Genomic DNA, 23272 nt, shown 5'->3' on the forward strand with positions numbered 1-23272 from the left:
ACTTATAATTCCTGTTGCGTCTTATTCCGTATATCCTTGGTGTCTATGAATAAACACTAAAACCAGCTTTTAAATGATCGGCTGTACATAAAATTCCAATCTATGGAAAAAGGCATTGCACCAAAAGCTTGGGTATACACCAATATATCGATCCACAATTATTAATGAAAACATATTGGGGAAAAAAAGGAAAGAAAACTAATACAATGGATTTGAACATTGGCACAAGAATGAAAACTCTGACGGGTGTTGGATTTAGTTGATCTTGAAAGGATTTGAACTCAGAAGGTTTGTAACTATCGCATTGCTTTTATTTATTTATTTATTTATTTATTTATTTATGGCGTTTTACTGTTTCTGCCTTCCAATGAGGTGGATTTTTTTTTTTTTTTTTTCTTTTTGAATAGTTCCAGTGAAATTCTGGGATCTACTCGTATGAGCATACGCTAGAAAACTATTATCATTGTCTTTGAATTTTTTTAATTTTTTTATTTCTTGGGAGTTCAGAATTCAAATGTCGCCGAAGTCGACTCTATCTTTCATCCTTTCGAAATCGATAAAATAACTACCAGTCAAGCATTGGGTCTATGTGATTGACTCCCTCTCTCGTCAAAGACTTTGCTGGCCTTGTGTCAAAAATTAAAATCTTTAAATGTTTTCGTGGGTTAAGGGCGGCGAACACGTATGACAGAATGGGCGAAGGTAAAGAATACGCACACCACCCGTTTTTGGTGGTTAGGGTTTACGCCGAAATCGGGTGGTGTGCGAATTCTTTACCTCTGCCGACAAATGCTTAGTGGTATGTCTTCATCTCTTTACGTTCTGAGTTCAAATTCAGCTGCCGAGATCGACTTAGTTTTTCATCTTTTTAGGGGTGATAAAATAGATACCAGTTTAAGCACTGGGTCGACGTAATCGACTGGCCATACCCCATAAAATTTCATGTCTTGTGCATATAGTGGAAAGAATTATTTGGTGTCGGGAATTAAGGTCTACCACCAGTATCAGTTATGGATTGGGGCTCGTGGGTTCAGGAGCTTAACCATCACTCCATCTGTTTTATCTTTTGTTGTATTTATCATTCGTATTTATATTTTGTATTGAATTTTTAATATCACCTTAATGCTATACCATTTGTTTGTATCTGACCCCAAAATCAAATTGTGTTGTCCCCTCTATGTTGGCCTCTAGTGGCCAATAAAAAAAATCAAGAATCGTTGCTGCGCCGAACACTTAGCAACCTTTCCTCCGTCTCTTTCGCCGAGGTCGACTCTGCATTTAAACCTTTCAGGGCCAGTAACATAAGTACCAGTAAAGTTCTAGAGTCGATATCTTCAAAATTAGATAGAATGGTTATTTCTGTTCTAACCGTTGTGCAATTTGTGAGTAAAGACTGTATAGCCAAATAAATCAACCCACGGATATCGCTGGTGCTTATTTTATCGACCTCCGAATAGATGAAAAGCTTAGCAAAATTTGAAGGAATATAAACGCGGAGTCACAGAATTGTAGCTGCACGTAAATATCGCAAGTTCTTCTTTGTATTATACATAACCCCATATTCATTTATGAAGCACTATGAAAGTGTTAAACCTACCTCAGTACTTGACTGATATTTCATTTTATCGATTCAGGAATGATGAAAGTTATTGTAGCAATCCTTACAGAAAAGATGAAAGATATTTCGTTCGATAGCATATGTAAGAAAGTGTTATCTAACAATAAAAACCGACTGGAAACTATAATAAAGAACCATGATAAACAACTAGCCAACACACAACCCTTAACAATAAAGAGAAACACTTGCGTATCTCGGCGAAGGTAAAGAATACGCACACCTGGTGGTTAGGGATACGCCAAAAACTGGCTGCTATCCAATGACTGAAACCAGTAAAGGTTGAAAAAATAAAAAAAACAAATAAATGAGTGACTGTGTGGAGGCGTAGGAGTGGCTGTGTGGTAAGTAGCTTGCTTACACCCACCACATGGTTTCGGGTTCAGTCCCACTGCGTGACACCTTGGGCAAGTGTCTTCTACTATAGCCTCGTGCCGACCAAAGCCTTGTGAATGGATTTGGTAGACGGAAACTGAAAGTAGCCCGTCGTATATATACATACACACACACATATATATATATATATATATATATATATATATATATTGTGTGTGTGTATGTGTGATTGTCCCCCAACATCGCTTAACAACCGATGCAGGTGTGTTTACGTCCCCGTAACATAGCGCTTCGGCAAAAGACATCGATAGAATAAGTACTAGGCTTACGAAAAATAAGTCCTGGGGTCGATTTGCTCGACTAGAAGCGGTACTCCAGCATGGCCGCAGTCAAATGACTGAAACAAGTAAAAGAATAATACGATGTTGCAACACTTTATGAGACATTAAGTATTACTATTTTGAGAAAACTCTTCTACGTCTGTAGCCCTAGGTAATCAGTCAATGACTTTATAAAAGTGTATAATATATGCCAGGACCACTTGTACCAATTCGCAATTGGCATTATAGACATTGCAGTACAGTGACTTGAAATCAATAGATTAGTCAGAGTAATTTCTTAGTTTCTCAGCTAACTTCAGCCCAGTATTGTAGATAGTTGCACGCACGCTATTGCTTGCTGTCAATAATTTGAAACACCACCGTCGTGTGTGCGTGTGCGTGTGTGTGTGTGTGTGTGTTCACGGAATGTAAAATTGTTCTTGTCGTGTGCAAGCTGGTCATCAGCCTGTATACTAAATTATAGTTTGGCTCCGAGTCAGCTCTGATCGAGCAGATCTGTGGTCAAAAATCGTTCCAACAATGACCAGAGGCTATACTATTATCAAATGTATCATTTAAGACAGTGGGATCTGCTCTGATGTGGTTCTTGACTACTATTTTCAGAAACTCTCGAGCAACTTCATAAGGCGCCCCTACACAAACGCGTGCATAAAAGAATAATACGATGTTTTCGGCGAAAATATTGTTGGTGGTGGGAAAGGTTTCGGTTTCTTGTCATTTAAAAGTTGTTCCAACTCCTTTGTGAAGCCATTTCACTTTCAGTGTCTTTGGGAAAGGTACGAATATCTCACTGCCAGTTTTCCTTGGAAACATACAATATATGTGTTTAGTCATAAAAAGACATCGTTAATCATTAATCAAACAAAATACCTCCCAGTATTAAGTTACGCATTCAAGGTCGTCTTTGCCTTTTATCCCTCAAGGCTTGATAAAATAAATCAACAGACATTTTAAGCATTGCATGCTTTTATCAGAAATCTTTAATGATAATGCTTTCTCATGCTTCTTTCTTCATACCCAGTTCTGCATAAGCCCCCCACATTTTTTTTAATTTGTCCTTGAAATGTCCCCTCTTCTGTCGTCCTTGTGGCAAATTAAAAAAAAACAATTGTTGTTATCGTTTCTTGTTGCAGTTAGAAGAGTAGGCAATCCATTGCCAGTGGTTTGCGTTAGACAGGTTTGAACGACACCTCCCAAAGCAAATAAAATTGTTATCTAGCATTCATTGATTTTAATATTTATGAAGCTGAAGGCGGTGAGCTAGCAGAATCTTTAGCACACTGGACAAAATGTTTAGCTTTATTTCGTTCGTCGTTGTGTTCTGCGTTCAAATTCCGCCGAGATCGATTTAGCCTTTCGACCTTTCGGAGTCGATAAAAGAAGTACCAGTTGAGCACTGGGGTCGATGTAACCGGCTTACCGCCACCCCACGAAATTGCTGGCCTTGTACTAAAATGGGAAATCAATATTTAAGAACCTGAAGGCGGCGAGCTGGCAGAATCATTAGCACGCCGGGCATAATGCTTAGCGACATTTCGTTCTTTACTTTCTGAGTTCAAATTCCGCCAAGGCCGACTTTGCCTTTCATCCTTTCGGGGTCGATGAAGTAAGTACCAGTTGAGCACTGGGACCGATGTAATCGACTAAACTCATCCACCAGAATTTCAGGCCTTGTGCCTATAGTAGAAAGGAATATTTCAGAACCTGAGGGTGGTGAGCTGGCAGAATCGATGGAATTTCGGACAAAATGTCTTGCAGTATTTCTTCTGGCTCTTTTACGTTCTGATTTCAAATCGTGCGGAGGTCAGCTTTCACTTTCATCCTTTCTGGGTTGATAAAATAAACACCAGTTAATAATTGGAGTTGATTAAATCCCTCAAAAACGCTAGCCTTGTGCCTAAATTAGAAAATAATATTTGAAAACCTCCTCGGGATAAATTGCAGGATTTGCAGGTACCTGTAGTTTTTGAGTTATATCTGGGATGAAGTTTTATCTAAATTATTATTTGGCCTTTATCTCTCTGGGACCGATTAAATAAATACTAAATCATATATGGAGATATATTTGATTGACGGCAAGTCAAATTTGAGGCACCAGAAGGTCATGGCGATGGTGATGGTAGTTGCAGTGGCTGTGGCGGCAGTGATGCTGCGCACCACAGAGTAGAAGAAGACCTTAATCCTAATAATTAAGAAATCGCGTTTATAGCGATAGCTCGACTTTGCTTATAATCTCTTCTGGATCAATAAAATAATTACCACTAGAGTATTGGAGGTCGATACAATCGACTATGCTGCTGACCCTTTCACCTTGTGCCTTAGAAAACACCATCACGGTTACAACTGCTGCTGCTGCTGCTACAGCTGCTGATGCCTATTGTTATATTCGTGGGATAACTGCAGAAAAAAAAAAGTGGGGCAGAGCAAAATTAAATGTTTTGCAGAATTTACTTTCTCTCTCTCTCTCTCTATCTCTATTCTCTCTCTCTCTCTCTCTCTCTCTCTCTCTCTCTCTCTCTCTCTCTCTCTAACTCTCTGTATTGTGAGTCCAAGTCTCATCCTTCTAGGACTGTGAAGTTGTTGGTGCGTTGTTGAATCTTTTATGCTCATCTAGCCCTCACCCGTGTAAAAGACCATTCTACATATCAAAGGCATACTAAACAATACTATCTGATGCCTGCATCCCTTTTTCTTTATTTGCGTGTGTTTGGGGATTTGCAGTAGAGTGGTTTCGAAGAGATTTGGCTGCCATTTCTAGCAGATCAAGGAACAACCTTAAGCAGGGTATTCTTAACCATGGGGTAACCACAGGTCATGGGAATATGGAAGCCAAGGCTGGAGTAATGGCACCCAGGACTCTGAATTATTATTATTATTATTATTATTATCTAAAGCAGCGAGCTGACAGAATCGTTAGCACGCCGAGGAAAATGCTTAGTGGTATTTCGTCCGTCTTTACGTTCTGAGTTCAAATTTCACTCAGGTCGACTTTGACTTTCAACCTTTCAGGGTCGATAAATTAAGTACCAGTCAAGTGCTGGGGGTCAGTCGATGTGATCGACTGACCCCCTTCCCAAATTTCAGGCCTTGTACCAACTGTAGAAAGGATTATTACTATTTTAAGCGGCGAGCTGGCAGAATGGTTAGCACGGAGGGCAAAATGCTTAACAGCATTTCGTCCGTTTTTAACGTTCCGAGTTCAAATTCCACCGAAGTTGACTTTGCCTTTCATCCTTCCGGGGTCGATAAAATAAGTACCAGTTGAGTATTGGGGGTCGATGTAATCGACTAATCTCCTCCCCCAAATTTCAGACCTTGTGCCTATAGTAGAAAGGATTATGATTGTTATTCATCTCACGTTGCTCTGTGATTACTTCCACACCTGGCGCGTGGTACACCGTGCACCTGTTCAGACAACCTCGATTTGATGGCAGGAGTGAGCCACGTACATTTGATCACTATAAACAAATCATTTGTGCAGGTCGTTCGGCAAAAACTGAACGCTCATACGCCGTCTTCGATGGTAGAGTCCATCATTATCATCATCATTATCATCATCATTATCATCATCTTTATCATCATTATTACCATCATTATCATCATCATTATCCTCATTATTACCATCATTATCATCATCATTATCCTCATTATCATCATCATTATCATCATCATTATCCTCATTATCATCATTATCATCATCATTATCCTCATTATCATCATCATTATCATCATCATTATCCTCATTATCATCATCATTATCATCATCATTATCATCATCATCATCATTATCATCATCATTATCCTCATCATCATCATTATCATCATCATTATCATCATCATCATCATTATCATCATCATCATCATCATCATCATTATCATCATTATCATCATCATTATCATCATCATCATCATCATTATCATTATCATCATCATTATCATCATCATCATCATTATCATCATCATCATCATCATCATTATCATCATCATCATCATTATCATCATTATTACCATCATTATCATCATCATTATCATCATCATCATCATTATCCTCATCATTATCATCACCATTATTATTATCATCATCATTATTATCATCTTTATCATCATCTTTATCATCATTATTATTAAGGCGGCGAGCTGGCAGAATCGTTAGCACGCTGAGATCGACTTAGCCTTTCATCCTTTCAGGGTCATTAAAATAAGTACCAGTTACACACTAGGGTCGATGTAATCGACTTAATCCCTTCCCCCAAATTTGAGGCTTTGTGTTTCCAGTAGAACAAAAACTTTATGGGATTTTTTCCACCTGTTTTGTTTCTGGTTATCCATATTGAAAATCCAAATTATTGGCACCTTAGAGGACTAGGTAAAGAAAATAATCCTGTCAGTCTTGCGAAGATGGTGTGGGGACACATTGGGGAATCGCTTGTAGGTCTAGGACCTTGAAAAGGTCAAGATCCTTTTCAGTTCGAGGCTCCGTCACTGGTGCGGCAAAGTTTGTACGTGTGGCATACTACAGGGTTGTAATCTTGTGCTAATGTTAAAAATAATGATAATGATAATTCTTATTTTAAACATGGTATTGTAACTGATGCTTCGTGTTTCGCTTATGTGCTCAATGCGCTGGAAGAAAGAGTGAGCGGGAGGGAGAGCGCGGTCCATCTGTGACACTTCATAATTAGCGACGTTTTTACTGTATAATTGTAACAGTATCACTGCTTAATTGGAAACTCGTTGAATAATTAGTGATAGTCACTATATAATTAGTTAACAGAAAAGTTCTTTATCTATAACTGTTGGCAACGAGGGCTATATAAGTGGTAGCTGACATTATAATTACCGATATCGTTACTATATAATTCGTTGATAGCGAGATTCTTTCTTGCTAGTAGCAATGAGGGCTATAAAAATAGTGGCTGACTTAATTCGTGATTGCATAACTCTGTACTTGAATTAGTGTCGCTGCTGTATAATTAGTGACTGTACCACGGTACAGTCATTAATCATACATCATCACTGTATAATTGATGACAAGACGTTATGGTGACAGCAGCACTAAATAATTAGAAACTGTCTCTATATAATTGGTAGTAGGTGACACTATATGACTGTTGGTGGCATTGAACACCGTACAGGTATCAATGACACTATAATTGGTGACCGTCGCTATATAAATGGTGGCAATTGACACTATATAATTGATTGCGATTACAGTTGGTGACGTGGTGCAAGTGGAGTCACAGGGACTGTTGCCCTAGGCGACCAATTTCGAAAAGAAAAAAATAGTTGTATTAACGGTTAGGAAGCGCAATGTATGCCTTTTCCTCGGCGCTGGCAATCTACGCTATGCCACCATTTACACAAAAGAAGCTGGTTACAGACACCATATATAACTGATGGTAGTAACATTAAAGTAATGATAGTGACTCTATATAAATGGTAAACGTAGCACTTTATAAACAGTGACTATACTATAAATGGTAGAATGGCACTATATAAACGACAGCAGTGGCACTGTATAATTGGTTATAGTACAGTGTTACTATATAGTCTGAAATTGTCTATATATATATCTAGTTTGTGACAGTAATACTATAAACAGTGACACTGTATAAAAGAAAGCAATGACACTGTATAAATAGGTTTCTATGGTGACTACAATTGGTGACACTGTCATTATGCACTCACTATATACACAATACATAAATTTATAGCAGCGATACTGTGTTTGGTGGACATCTTGCTTAAGTTTAGGTTTGAACTCAAAGCCTACACTGTTGCGTCTGGAGAGAGAGCCATTTTCTTTTTGTGCCTTACAATTTAACACACTCACCGATAAAATTTCCACTTATTTCTTATTTTTATTTTCCAAAAATTTCCGTTGCTTCTTGCAACCTTTTCAATAGTGAATCAGAAAGTTTTTTTCTGTTGAAAATGAAATAGAATAAAATAAAATAAAGCACAGCGGAAACAGAACTTTCCAGTTCCAGAAAATCTCAAGTGTGTGGTTGTTGGTGCGATCTTATTATTCATCTGTCCTCTTTCTAAACCAGTTTATCTACCAATCTACACAATAGTCTTGTGATTCAACTTCCTCTCTCTAATGTTTAAGGATCTGTCTCGTTGATATTTAACTGTCCTCAAGTCAGTCCTGCTTGAGCAAATATATTAGGAGAAAGGGTGCCGGCCGTGACAATCATTTATTTATTTATTTATTATTATTATTATTATTATTTTGTTGAGTAGTGTATTTAGTATCACCAGGAGGCGCAATGGCCCAGTGGTTAGGGCAGCGGACTCGTGGTCAAGGAATAATGCAATCCTAGATATACCATGCCCGAACAAGCAAACAAAAAATAGGGGGTGGTGGAATGTCTTTGAATATACGTCCACAGGATCAAACCTGACCTACGGCCAAGCAACGAGGACGTTCTCCAAAGATATCCTCTCCAACGCGTCAGTAAATGGATCAAACCAAGAGAATCTGTATCACACCATCTCGGTGTGGATGAGATGTGAGACTGGTGGCAAGGTTTGGTAATAACTGCTGCTGCTGTTGCTGAGAGCTGCTGCTGTTGAGATTGCTACCGCTGCTGCTGCTGTCATTACTCCATACTACTACTACTACTACTACTACTGCTGCTGATGCAGTTGTGAAGAGCTGCTAGCTGCTGCTACTACTACTCTTACTACTGTTGTGCCAGTACTGCTGCTGCTACTTACTACTACTACTATTACTACTACTACTGTTGTGCCAGTACTGCTATTACTACTACTACTACTACTACTGCTGCTGCTGCTGTGCCAGTACTGCTATTACAACTACTGCTGATGCTGCTTCTTTACTGTTGCAACTACTACTACTACTACTACTACTACTACTACTACTACTACTACTACTATTGCTGCTGATGCAGTTGTTGAGAGCTGCTATAACTGCTGCCGCTGCTGTTGCGAATACTACTACTGCTGCTGCCGATGATCTTGGGTGTTACTGCTGCTGTGCAAGTACTGCTATTACTGCTACTGCCAATGTTACTTCTGTACTGTTACAGTTACTACTACTACTACTACTACTACTAGTGTTGTTGTTGCTATTACTACTACTGCTGCTGCTGCTATTACCATCACTACTACTACTGCAACTGCTGCTACAACTACCGTTACGCTGTTTCTACTACTAATCCTACTGCTGCCACCATCTCCACCATCATCGCCACGACCACCACCACCACCACCACCACCGTCGCCGCCGCCACTACAGCTGCTGCTGCTGTTGACGCCATTGCTGTGTGTGCCTTTGCTATCACCTGCATCGGTGTACCTACCTGTTCAGCCGCAGCGTTCCAATTACTTCGGCTTTTGCTGCTGTTCTGGTAAATCAGTACAATGGAAACAAAAGGCAGATGAAACGTCTACAGCAGGGATTCTTAACCCCTGTCTTTGTATCGTGTCCCTTATCTTTCGCCCTGGTGGCAAATAAAAGAAATCATTATTACTATTATTATTATTATTATTATTATTATCGTTATTATTATTATTATTATTATTATTGACCCACAAAACCATTACCCCAAAATATCCCTATACCCACTTCACTGGTGTGTTATCATCATCATCACCATCATCATCATCATCATCATCATCATCTGTAGCAGACTAACAGATGATGATAACAAGATGCCAACATCATTTGAAGAGAAGTGAATAGTTTAGTTTTATTTTACATGTCTTTTGTTCGTTTCGCTCATTCAATTTTGGCCATGCTGGGGCACCGCTTTGAAAGAAATAGTCGAACAAATCGGCCCCAGCATTTATTTTTTTAAGTCTGGTATTTATTCTGCCAGTTTCTTGATTCGGAACGCTATGTTACAGAAATGTAAACAAACCAATCATATATGATGAGGAAAGGTCAATTTGTCAGAAAATGCAAAAGAAAATCACTACATCAGATCTAAAAGGCTCTTAAACAAACTGAAAAATACAGCAGCAGAAGATTTGATTTGATTTTTCTCAAACGAGAACAACTTCGACGAAGATCAAAAAGTTAACAGAAGAAATAACAGATGGTTATGTGCAGACCTTTCTGAAGTTCCAAGTGTTATCCATACAAAATTTCCTGAACCTGTCATGGTTTTAGGGGTTGTCAGCAATGAAGGACATGTGATACCTCCTTTCTTCTTTCCACAAGGCCTTAGAGTTAACTCTACTGCCTACATTGAGGTCCTGGAAATAATTAAGCTCTGGATAGACAGTGTATGCAATTGAAGGCCATATGTGTTTCAGGAAGACTCTGCACTATCACACATGGCTCTAGCAACACAGGAATGGATGGGTGAAAATTTTCATGATTACATAACTCCTAACATTTGGCCTTCTAATTCCCCAGATCTCAATCCATTGGACTATTTTGAGAGAGAGAGAGATCAATGAACACGCTCATAACACCAAAGATTCTTTGAAAGCTGCCATAGTCAGAGTAATGTCCAAAATGAACCAAGACCACTTGGTTCGAGCATGAAGATGATTTAGATCTCATATAGAAGCGGTTGTTGAAGTTGAAGGTGGCTTTATTGAATAACTTTATAGAAAAGAAGGTTTATTTTTATCCTCATAGTATTTTTTGATAAAATTATTGTTATTATATATGTTTTTTATAAACATAAATCTGTCCTCAAATATTTTATGCACCCTAAAACATACACATACACACACGCGCACATACAAAATACACACACACACGTACACATACCTAACACCGACAACCCCACACAAACACGAACACACACACACCCAAATAACCACCTGTTGACCTTCTACCTACACTGTCTACAGCGTCCACTAACCAGTCCTGCTACTAATTTCTTCCACTACGTCATACACACACACACACACACACACACAAACACACTAACAGATAAACCACCAAACCATGCACACACACACACACACACACATATACATACGTACACACACGTTCTGTTATCACACACACACTCGCAGACTTTCGCAAACGCACAGATTCATCTCCCTTTTTCACTCTCCTATCTTAGAAAGAACTTTTCCCCCACCACCTCCTCTTCCGGTCTTTTCATCATGTAACCTCGTGGGCATCGGTACCATTTTCCTCTTTCTCCGTTCTTCCATTCTCCGAACTTTCCATCTTTCCGACGAAGGGCTACGCCCGAAACGTCATACACTCTCTCTTTCCTTTCCTGAGCGTCCAATAATACTATCCATATCACGTCCTCACTTTGTTGTTTTTTTGTTTTTTTGTTATTGTTTTTTTGAACTATATATATATATATATATATATATATATATATATATATATATATATATATATATTATATATATGGGAGAATGTACGAAAAAACAACAACAGACGAGGACAGGTGGTGTAAATAACAAAAGGATGTATTAGTATGACGCTCGTATATATATCCACACACACATACGACGAGCTTCTTTCAGTTTCCGTCTACCAAATCCACTCACAGGTTTTTTTTTTAGCAGGCCCGAGGCTTTAGTGCCATAAAATGGAACTGAAACTGAAATCATGTTATGGGAAACAAACCTCTTACCATACAAGCCACATGGAGATGTAGAAAAGAAAACAAATCATGAGAATGTCGTCATATCTATTTATAGAAAAACGTATTGAAACATCGTGACCCATTCTCCCAACCTTTGACGCCTTCGGACTTTTGGCTCCCATAACAGCAAGCGGTATAGATACCCCCAGTTGACAATCCTTGTTTTAATACAATGTAGAGGTTGTTATTCAGACCTAAATCAGCCCTGATTCAACAGACCTGTGATCAAACGTGTTCCAGCCAGGATCATACCGTATTTTTATCGAGACATCGTGTCCTTTGAACTAATTGCATTAGTGTATCGTATTTGACGGCTTAAAAGGCTCTGTTTAAAATAAAATGCTCAAAGAGATCAGCCTGCGTCATGCAAAATATAAAATATGAGGTCAGTCTTTAGCTTATTGCTAAATCGTGATTCGTGTATTGCAGTCTCATAACACGAACAGCAAAACCTCTTTTAATGCTTCCCAGAGTGAACAAACTATAGGGAAAGGTGCGTGGCTTAGTGGTTAGCGTATTTGGCTCGCGATCGTAAGGTCACGAGTTCGATTTCCGACGGTGTGTTGTGTCCTTGTTTTATTTCACGTTTCTCAAGTCCGCTCAGCTGGCAAAAATGAGTTGTACCTGTAATTCAAAGGGCCAGCCTTGTCAGATTCTGCGTCGCGCTGAATCTATCTCCCTGAGAAATACGTTAAAGGTACGCGTATCAGTGGAGTACTCAGCCACCTGGGTGCAAGTTTCACGAGCAGGCTGTTCCGTTGATAGGATCAACCGGAACACTCATCGTCGTGGCCAACGGAGTACCGGTTCGTTGGTAAACCCGTCATATGACGGGTAACTCTGGACTTGAATATCAGGAAATATGGCATAGACAATAATTATGATTTAGCTTTCGGGAATTTTTTTACTATTTATATAAAACTAGCTGACCACGTGCCGTCAAAAATGACGGCTAATAGTAGAATTTATATATGTAAAAAAAAAGGGGGGGGGGGTACGAAAAGGTGAAGAAAATCAGTGCTTCAACTTTCTGTGTGTGTGTGTACATTTACATGTATGAGTAGCACAGTCTGTATGTAGCGAACGCGGTTTTCTGTCACAGCCCGCTTCCTTTCTTTTTAAGTGTGTCTTTATATATATATATATATATATATATATATATATAGATACACTTAAAAAGGGCGGAAGCAGGCTGTGACAAAGTATAGAAAACCGTGTATATGTATGTATGTGTAGAAGCGCGTGTCTTTAATTCTGTTTTCTATGTATCTTTCTAAATAAACATACACAAACACATATACACTCAAATATATAAATATATTTTACACGCACACACATATACTCACACACAGTTGAAGCGCTTTTTTGAATTTTTGTTTCGCCGTTGACTTTTCACTCTCCCACTTCTATCGGTGGACCACCCCTTCCTTTCTCATTCAGATGTTGTGTCGGAGAAATACACAAGAGTATTATAGTAGATTATTACAGTAGAAGATACACGACGTTCTCTTTACCATTTCCTCTCTCTAGTTGCTATTACTTTCTCTCACTACTTCTCCTTCACTGAATTACTATTTTCTTTCCTCTCCCTTCACCATTTACTCTTACTGCGTGATTTTGGACAAATATATAAAAACACTACGCTCATTATTATATTAGATGATGAAATGAATACAGATTTTTAGAAGAGAAATATTTGTCACTTTGAAATTGTTTCTAATTTTGGAACAACGCGAACAATTTTTTTTCTTTTTACTCGTTTTAGCAATGCGGCTGCAGTCATGCTGGAACATTTATTTTTAGGTGAGGGATTAGTCGATTACATTTATCCAGTACTTGACTGGTTCTTCATTTCATCGATCCCTCAAGGATGAAAGGCAAAGTTGACCTTGGCGGTAACTGAAACCAGACTGTAAACCCTCTCCCAAAAACGGAAGAAATACTGCAAAGCATTTTGTTCGACGCTCTAGCAATTCTGCTAACTAAACCAATACCTTTTTTTAAAATAGTTTCAAACTTTGGCACAATGCTGTAATTTTGTAGTAAAGAGTTAGTCCATATCGTCGATATCAGTCAAGAATCTACTTGACTGATTCTTTATTTTATCGACTCCGAAAGGATGAAAAACATAATTGACCACGGAAGGATTTGACTCCATTATAACCTTAAAATATAATTAAATAAAACAGTTTTTACATTTGTGTATTATCAATAAATGCCGATTTGCCAGCGTATAAGATGCACTCTCGCATAAGCTGCGCCCCCATTTTACATATATATTTTGTAGGGGAAAGACAGATTTAATGTTTCAACATAGATTTATTGAAAGATAATTTAAAGAGGTTTTTGCAAGGAAAAGAATTATGGCTTTTGTGTATGTAAATACGATGTCGTGGTAGTATGCTGGAATAAAGTAGGAAACCATAAATTTATCACATATAAACTATGTTATATAAGAACCGCGTTTAATTTTTATCTTCTTTCAGATCAACTATATAGGTGTTTATATTTTGGTCAAGAGAATTGCCATTAAATACGATGTTTTGTGTTACCGTTATCGGCCACCAGAACTGCACCACCGCTATAATCTTATTGTCATTTACTCATTGCGAAAAGCTGATAGGCGGGTGAAAGTTTAATATTCCTTTCACCTTTCTAGGATAATTTTCATTTAGATAATTAAAAAATATATTTCTTAAAGATAACACTGTCATTAAATAATGGAAGACATTATCGTGTATGCGTTATATGCAAGGAAAGGAGTTATAATGAGATAATGTGACCTCTCCGTATAACTGCTAATGTAATGTAAACGATTTTTCGTAAGTTTATGCTAACAGACAGTGACACGTCGGCTTGTTTTCAGTATTTTATAATTAGTAATAATTATTGTGAGATTTTTTGATCGAACGAATCGATCCCACTGCTTATCTTTTTTAAAGCCTGTTACTTTTGTCGAACCGTTATATTGCTGGGACGTCGAGCGGTGGTCACACACACACACACACACTTATATATATATATATATATATATATATATATATATATATATATATATATATATATATATATATATATATATATACGACAGGCTTCTTTCAGTTTCTGTCTACCAAATCTACTCACAAAGCTTTAGTCGGCCCGAGGTTATAGCAGAAGGCACTTGCCCAAAGTGCCACGCAGTGGAACTGAACCTAGAGTCATATGGTTAGCAAGTAAACTTTTTTTTTTACCACAATCACGTCTCTGCACCCTTGGGAGGTATTTCTGCTACACACAGTATATCTCGAATTAGAATATATTTCCTACTTGTTACAGTTAATTAATACAGTAAAAAACTGATTTCAGAGAATAACTTTTTATTTGTTTATTTATTGATTGACATATTAAAGTAGTGGTTCATATACAACGGAACCGTATTAGATTTATGGTAAACCAGATTATATTTATTTTAACTAGATACATAACGGATTATGTTGCGATAAGTAAAAAAAAAAAATTCAAAGACCATCCTGATTACAGTGACGTCCAGAGAAAATTTGAAATACAGGTTCCTTAAATTCTCTTTACGTATCACCATATAAAATGAATTACTAGACTATATATTATATTATATTATATTATATTATATGATCATTATAATATTTATGGTAAAAATGGTTCAAAATATTTTTTCATTAGGGCATGGCTGGGTGATTTCGGCGTAAGCATAGCTGTGTGGCACTTTGCAACAACGTGGTTTCAGGATCAGTTCCACTGCAGTGTACATTCGGCAAGTGTCTTCTACAATAACCTAGGCTGATCAATGCCTTATGAGTGAATTTGGTAAACGGAAACTGAAAGAAGCCGTCGTGTGTGTGTGTTTGTTCGCCCCTCGCACACACTGACTGACAATGGTGTTGCTTTGTTTACGCCCCCCCCCCCCCCGCAACTTAGCGCTTTGAAAAAAGGAACCGATAAAACAAGTACCAGATTAAAAAATAAAAGCACTAGAATCGATTTGTTCGACTTAAAACCCTTCATGGAGAGATAAGGGCAGCATGACCGCTGTTCACTGACTATCATTAGCCCTCCTTTCTCATTTGTGTACATTCTGCGAGACAATTCGCCAACACCATTATTTTATTGAACACGTGAATTGGGAAAAACGATAGTAAATAATCAATGGGTTTTGAGTCATGAGGAAGACTGAGTGAGTTCAGCTTCTTCTGAGAATCTGAGATGAAAAATATATTAAGTCTATTTTATTTTTTTTATTAACTGACCGCTACTTCGTTTATTCGTGTGACGAACAGCTGTCGCTTAAGTGTATTCAAAGACAAACGAGAACACTGTGGGGAAACATTGATTCGTGTTAAAGATTATATCGTTTACTAACACAAAATTCACAACTCCTCAATCTGTAGCTGCTAGTTTGATAAGTACTAACGCTCGAAACTCTTGGCCCTTGAGTCACTCTGTTGCTTCTGCTAAATATTGGTTTCAAATTTTGGCACAAGGCCAGCAATTTCGGAGTCGAGGCGCAAGTCGATTATATCGACCCCTAGTGCTCCCCGAAAGGAAAAAAAGTAAAGTCGACCTCAGCGGCATTTGAACTCAGAACGTAAAGAGAGACGAAATGCCAAGCATTTTGCCTGGCATGCTAACGATTCTGCCAACTCGACGCCTGATCCCTCCTACACACTTCACGTTCGAATTATCAGCCCTGCTTCTGAAAAAAACTGCATATATTACAATACTCTGCAGTATCTATAAATAACAAAACTTATATATTTTATTATAGTCACCAAAGATACACACCTCTTTAGATGAACTTAAAAACTTGGCTTCTAATAATCCTGAAAAGACCACGTTAATTTTAGCTGGCCCATATAGAACTGCCGGGTAAACCATGCTTGGTTGTACATAGTGCGATTATTTTGCTATCATGTACCATCATTGTGCTCTACCAGCACCCAGCTAAATTGCATCATATAGCTAAGTACTGTAGAGTGATATCTGAGGGTAATTTGGTTGCTTTCTCAAGCAGATCGAACAATTACACAGATGCTGTGCTGTTTAGCACCAGGTCAAACCTTATTGGAGGAAAACTGTGATCAAAATATTTCCAGTTTGTTAATCTAAGACTGTTTACAACTGAATTATCCAATACATCCTTTTTTTTTTACATTTTGTTAAAGACGACATGATATGATTTGTGCCGAGATGTGACTGCTGTTTCTAGAAGGTAGGACGATTGCATACAGACCCTTACATTCATTCGTCGTTGGTAGATTTGTGAACTACGGCATGATGTAGGGATGCAGTGCAGTGAGGCGTGCTGTATATTGTAGAATAGTAGTGTAGCGGATGTGGAGATGTAGGAGTGTGCGAAAGTATAGTGATGTCTTTCAGTGATTCCAATATGTTTCATGATTGAAGCACGAACGTTTAATCAAAGATTCTAAACTACAAATTATTCAAGTATTGCAATATTGAGTTCTAACGTTAAACACAAGACCGTGAATGCATGAGAAAGATCTGTTTGCAGTCTTTTGAATCGACTCTCTTTCACCCTATATAACTTGTACCACGTACGTTATCAATACTGGAAGTGTGAAAGGCACAAAGGCGACTCCAGTAACCTTTGAATTCAAGAAGTTGAAGGTCGAAACTAGAAGTTTCATAAACGTATTCCGGCGTATCTATTTCTGCCGCTTTCACAATGCCTTTTCGTGGATGCACTCCTTGTTAGGAATACCAGATAAATCTCCCGCAAAAGAAGGGACACACACACACACACACAATGTGTTTAGAAGCATGTAAGGTTTGATGAAGCAAACCTACGATCAAAAGCTTTCCAGTCGTGACCATCCCTTATTTTTAGGCATACTTAAGACTATATTGTCCAATATGCCCTTTTCCTTATCTCAGGCAGCGGGGTGTGATTTAAGGAATATTTCGCTGCTATTTCTAGAAGTCGAGCCACCGCGTTGAGGAGCGTTCGACAGGTCTGTTCTTATCAAGTAGATCTATTATCAAATGCATTCCGGCCGTGATCATCCTGTCGTTTCCTTATGTACTGGAGACTCAGCGGTATTATCTAACGTCTTTTACAAAGACAGTGTTTGATTTGAGGGAGATTTTGCTGCTATTTTTAGAATATCAAGCGACTACATAAAGGCTTGTTTGGAAGGAGTTCTCAAGCATTTGTCATCGTTGTGGCATTCAGCAACAATCATAGCTAACAAATTCCGTTAAATGATACTGTGTTGAAATTTTTTCAACCGTTAAACAGGAAATAGTTTGGCGCTAGCGACTTATCTTAACCTATTATAAGGGAGCGCCATGTTATGTATTGCTTGACATTTTCCGATTTATATAGCTGACACGAAAATCTATTTATTTATTTAGTTATTTATTTAATTCAGTGTTGGTCTAAAAACATATCGGATATTAAACATTATTAGTTTCGGTGAAATTAAGTTTACCAGTTAATCGATAAGATAATTGCAGCATCCGCTAATATCTTTTTTCTACCACACACACACACACACACACACACATACGCATACACACATTAAAGAGTCTAGATGTGAACTTGTGCATTGAAATAGATCCTCTCGGGAGGATCATTATGCCCATAAAAAACACGCGCACTGGTTCTATTTCGCTTCCTTTGTTATTATTAGTCAATTGGCTTACCAATTAACTAATTGTTTGATTAATCGTTCAGTCAGTTAATCAATTAGCGAGGTTTATCAAAGTCCTTTCGTCGCCTCTGTTTCAGTACCATTTACTATGAGGTGTCTAAAAGTTTTGTAGTGACACCTGGTTCCAGTCACTATTTTGAGATTTTCATTCACACATGCGTAGGGATTAGAGCTTTCCGGAAGGCCTGCGGGAAGCCCCTTATGCGCAGGCGGCGCCATCAGCAGCCGCTAGGCTTGACCGCCACCCATTCATTTCGTCTCTGCTGCCGACCGAGCCGCACGCAACTTGACCAGCTCCGTGTAGCTGGAATACCGAAGGCGCCACCCGACGTTGGCTAACCTATGAAGATTGCCTTCACAATTGTGATTAACCGACTCTGCTGTTTCCACGCCAGGGCGACCTGGCTGTCAATTGTGAGGCGCCCATCCAGTGCCAAACATATTTCACATTAAATAATCGGATTATTTAATGTCAAATATGTTTGATAAATACTAGTTGAGGCATCGATGTTTGGATGAAAATTAGTGAGTTTAGGCTTAAATTACTGCGCTCTTCAAGATTCAGTTTCGCTGAATATGTTAAATGTAAAAGAAAAATTGTCATTTTTGACGGCACAACTCTCTTTTGTACTTATCTACCGTTGAAGCCCATCGTTTTCGGCGGCGGCATGCATTATCACATTCATAGCGTTTTAGATAAAATTGAAGTGTACTATTTTAGTATTAAATAAAGTGTGAAGATTTTCGATAAGAAATTCACCAGTCGTTTTGAACGGGTATACTCTATAACTAATAAAGTTGTCATTTTTAACGACGCGGGTATACTAGTAATACTGAATGATTGTTTCTAACTTAAGACACTAGGCCTGAAATTTACTGTGTGTATGAGGGCATTGCGAGGGTATGAAAGGTATTCTTCACCTCGGCGGGTTTTGAACCCAGAATATAAAAAAAAACGAAACATATATTGCAGGTCAATCGGTATTTGTTTAATTTCTGAGGATTTTTAACAATGTAGATGGTCACAAATGTCGATAGTTATTTTATAGACCCAAGAAGTAAAAAAAAAAAAAAAAAGTGAAATTGAAATCTGAGGGATTCGTATACAAAACTTAAAGGGACGTAACTAAAACCTGCTTTCTGTTAATATTTGGAGACAATTACGTTATAATTAAAAGAGAAAAAAATAATGCATCCGTCTAAGTAGAGATACAAAAATATGACTTAAAATATCTTAAAATTCGAGAAATTATTTATCTCGACTCGTTATAGTAGGATGAGTAAATGTATTCTGTCGGAAGAAAAGTTATTGGCGACTTAATATGCTGCAATATCGATGCACCGTTTTAGTTTCATTTTCTATGGGAGACGAAATGGATTCCGTATATAGGTATTTCACGTGTTTCTTTCTATTTTTATCATTTTGAAACTATACTCAGCTATCCAAGATTTTAACATTCTCCTGTATTTTTTTAAACATTTAAAACCAACAGATACTGAAAGCTGCTGCTTATTTTTTTTAACCAGTTTTTTGTTAATGCTATAAAATATTTGCCGTCGAAAGTAAAAAAAAAAAAAGGTTATCTTTAAAATACAGATTAATAAAAGGGAAATATGTATCAATTGCGATTTATTGTTTTTTAAAACAATATTTAGTCGATATATTATGAGATTACATACATATATATTAAATTAAATTATATATTAAATTAAATTATATATTAAATCATTTTACTCATAATGTGAACTGTATGCTTTTGCGTTTTTCGCGAGGGGTTGGGGGTAGGCCTAACGAGTCATTTGATGTTTGCTAATTTAAATTAATTCATGAAACCATTGGATGAGCTGGATTCTAGTATACTGGTCAGGTCTCTTCATCAGAGAAATCTGCCCGAAAGGTTAAAATTCCTGTTGCCCTTTGACACAAGACCTTAAGTATGTAGCAGACAACTGATTTTTATTAAATATCGTCCTAGCATCTGTAGTTATTTAATCCTAGTTCGGCCCTGGTCAAGCAGATTATATAATTAAAAAGAATTTCACTCGTAAGGAGTAAATCCTCTATTTCTTCTTTTTAAAGACTGATAGGTGTTTTATTAGAGATTTGGCTGCTATTTCAGTCGTTTTTATCGACCATGTAAAGGCTCCTTCTTCGGCTTACTAAATTCTGTACATAATAATGATAATAAATGGTAAATCGTCGGATTTCGTGGTTTTTGGTTACCTTCTCTGTGGTTTTGAGTTCAAATCTCATTAGAAGGGATTTTTATCTTTCCGAAGTCGACAAATAGATCAATCAGTATAGTCAGAATGCAATCGCTGGATTCAGCAAATTAAAAGAAGTCATATACTTGTAGTTTGCAAATTCCGAAATATTTTTGGAACTTAACCAGCAAACTGGGGGAGTGTTTAAATGTTGAAAATTTATAGGTCTTTGTAATATTTATTGATTAGAAATTTTAGAAAGAGAAAAATACGAAAACTTTCTATCGACGTGTGCGTACAAATTTCGGAAGTTGAAGTGAGAAATTTGACGGAAACTAGGGAGTAGTTAGCAGTCTACGTGGCGTTATCTCAACGCGCGGCCATAAATGCATAACACGCTATTGATTTGTAGAGAAGAAGGGTTACTAATCGATTAAATCGACACTAGTGCCTGCATGGTACTTAAGTATTTGATTTCTAACCCCATAACTTAGCAGGATTAGTACTTGAGAAGTACTTAAATACTGCACAGTATTGAACCTGGATCACCCCCGTTTGCCACTCACTGTCCTTGAGAACTTGGGAGGAATCGAAGAAAGTATTAAGGTTTATTGGGTAGGGAGGAAAAAAGGCTTAAGTTTACATGTGTTCTTCTCTAAACAGTATATTCCCGCCACTACTGATAAATGCATGAGGAATCGAAGCCTATGTGATTCGTATTCGTCATTAAATCTTCAAAACTTTATTTCAGAACTTCTTCATAGCCATGTGTTTGTTAACATTTCTGAGAGTTCAAGTCCCGTTAACGTCAGGTACTCGGATGGATTTGATCGACTTTACCTCCTCCTTTAAACTTTGTGGTCATGACCTTAGAAATCTTCGTTACTTATTTAAGAAATCATTATCATTGTATTTCGGAATGGTTTTTTTTTAATTGCTAAATAAACCCACGCACTATACATTCGTTCTTCGCTCGTTTATTACTGTTCTTATTCTAACTCACCTCCAGTGTCCAGAAATCTTCCGTCACGCATCTGTGCCCTCCTCAGCAACACTTTCCGCCTTCGTGTGTGCTCTTGCTCCGCTTATTCCGTTCTTATTGTTATTGCTTTTAGAGCAATCCCCTACTTTACGCTGGTATTGCAGGATGGAGCAAAATATTATTACAAAGTTATCAAAGTTGAGTGTCTGATAGTAATACTCAGTAACGATCATAAATAATTAAATTGCAAAGGAAAAATAATCCTGAGAAACTCGTGATGGTCTATTGCGGCAAAAAAGAAAAAAAATCAAAGTTTTGTGCAGTGCGGCTTAGTGACTTCTGACATTTACGGTCCACGAAATTATCTTGAGCTTTTTTTTTGCACTTTTTCAGGATGGATGAAAACCATTTTTACACAGCACAGGGAAATAGTTTTTACTAATTTTATCTTTATAGCTTATTTGCAAAAACATCGTAAAATGTGCAAATATTGGAGAATTTTGCTTAAAGTTCGAAAAGTAACCGAAGAATTATCATTTTTTAAAAAACTTGCGTATCTACTGTAAAGAAATGCGAACTGCAGTAAATCACTACTTTTTTCTTTTAATATTCGCTTTTCCATTAGAGGCAACTCCTTTTGCCAATTTAAATAAAAAATGATTTTTATTTATTTGCAAGAATTGTTATTATTATTAAGGCAGTGAGCTGGCAGAATTGTTAGCATACTGGGGAAAATACTTAGTGACATTTCTTCCAACTTCATGTTCTGTGCTCAATTGCTGCTGGGATCAACCTTTGCCATTCGTTCTTTTGGGGGTCGATAAAATAAATACCAGTGAAGTACTGGGATCAATGTAGCAGGAGTGGCTGTGTGGTTAGTAGCTTGCTTACCATCCACATGGTTCCAGGTTCAGTCCCACTGCGTTGGCACCTTGGGCAAGTGTCTTCTACTATAGCCTCGAGCCGACCAAAGCCTTGAGTGGATTTGGTAGATGGAAACTTAAAGAAGCCCATCGTATATATGTATATATATATGTGTGTATATATATATATATATATATATATATACATATATATATATATATATAACATGTTTGGAGTTTTCCTCCAAACGCTTACCTAAATATTCAAAGAAATCTAAATTCAATGATTAATATTGGTTTCAAATTTTTGTACAAGGCCAACAAGTTCAGGCTTGGGGGAAAACTGATTACATTGACCCCCCAGTGTTCAAATGGTACTTATTTTATCAACCCCCAAGGAAGAACAGTAAAACCAACCTCAGCAGAATTTGAACTCCGAATGTAAAGACATTAAATGCTGCTGCGCATTTTGCCCTGCATGCTAATGGTTCTGCCAGTTCACCGCCTTAATCAATGACTAATATTGTCATGTTTTCCTTTGACTTCATTGTATAATTATTTCAAGCTAGCTTTTTAATGTTCCCTGCAGTTAGCACATTAACATCGACTTGATTGTTGTGTCCCAAGTGCTTGTCTACCATT

The 23272-nt window shown here is 37.6% G+C and overlaps 1 protein-coding gene across 2 annotated transcripts in view; it reads left to right on the forward strand.

Moving 5' to 3' along the window:
- Positions 1–23272, forward strand: part of LOC106883556 (allantoicase) — a 53544-nt gene that overhangs the window by 192 nt on the left and 30080 nt on the right. The window contains exon 1 of one of the 2 annotated variants that reach the window (XM_014934604.3): positions 1–288. This exon is cut by the window's left edge and continues 192 nt beyond it. The gene's annotated coding sequence lies outside the window, so the exon portion shown is untranslated. Of the gene's footprint in view, positions 289–18825; positions 19971–23272 lie in introns of those variants that run through there. The other variant, XM_014934603.3, reaches the window with a different exon arrangement.

This window comes from Octopus bimaculoides, chromosome 14 (assembly GCF_046866305.1).
Source record: "Octopus bimaculoides isolate indiv1 chromosome 14, ASM4686630v1, whole genome shotgun sequence".
NCBI lineage: Eukaryota > Metazoa > Mollusca > Cephalopoda > Octopoda > Octopodidae > Octopus > Octopus bimaculoides.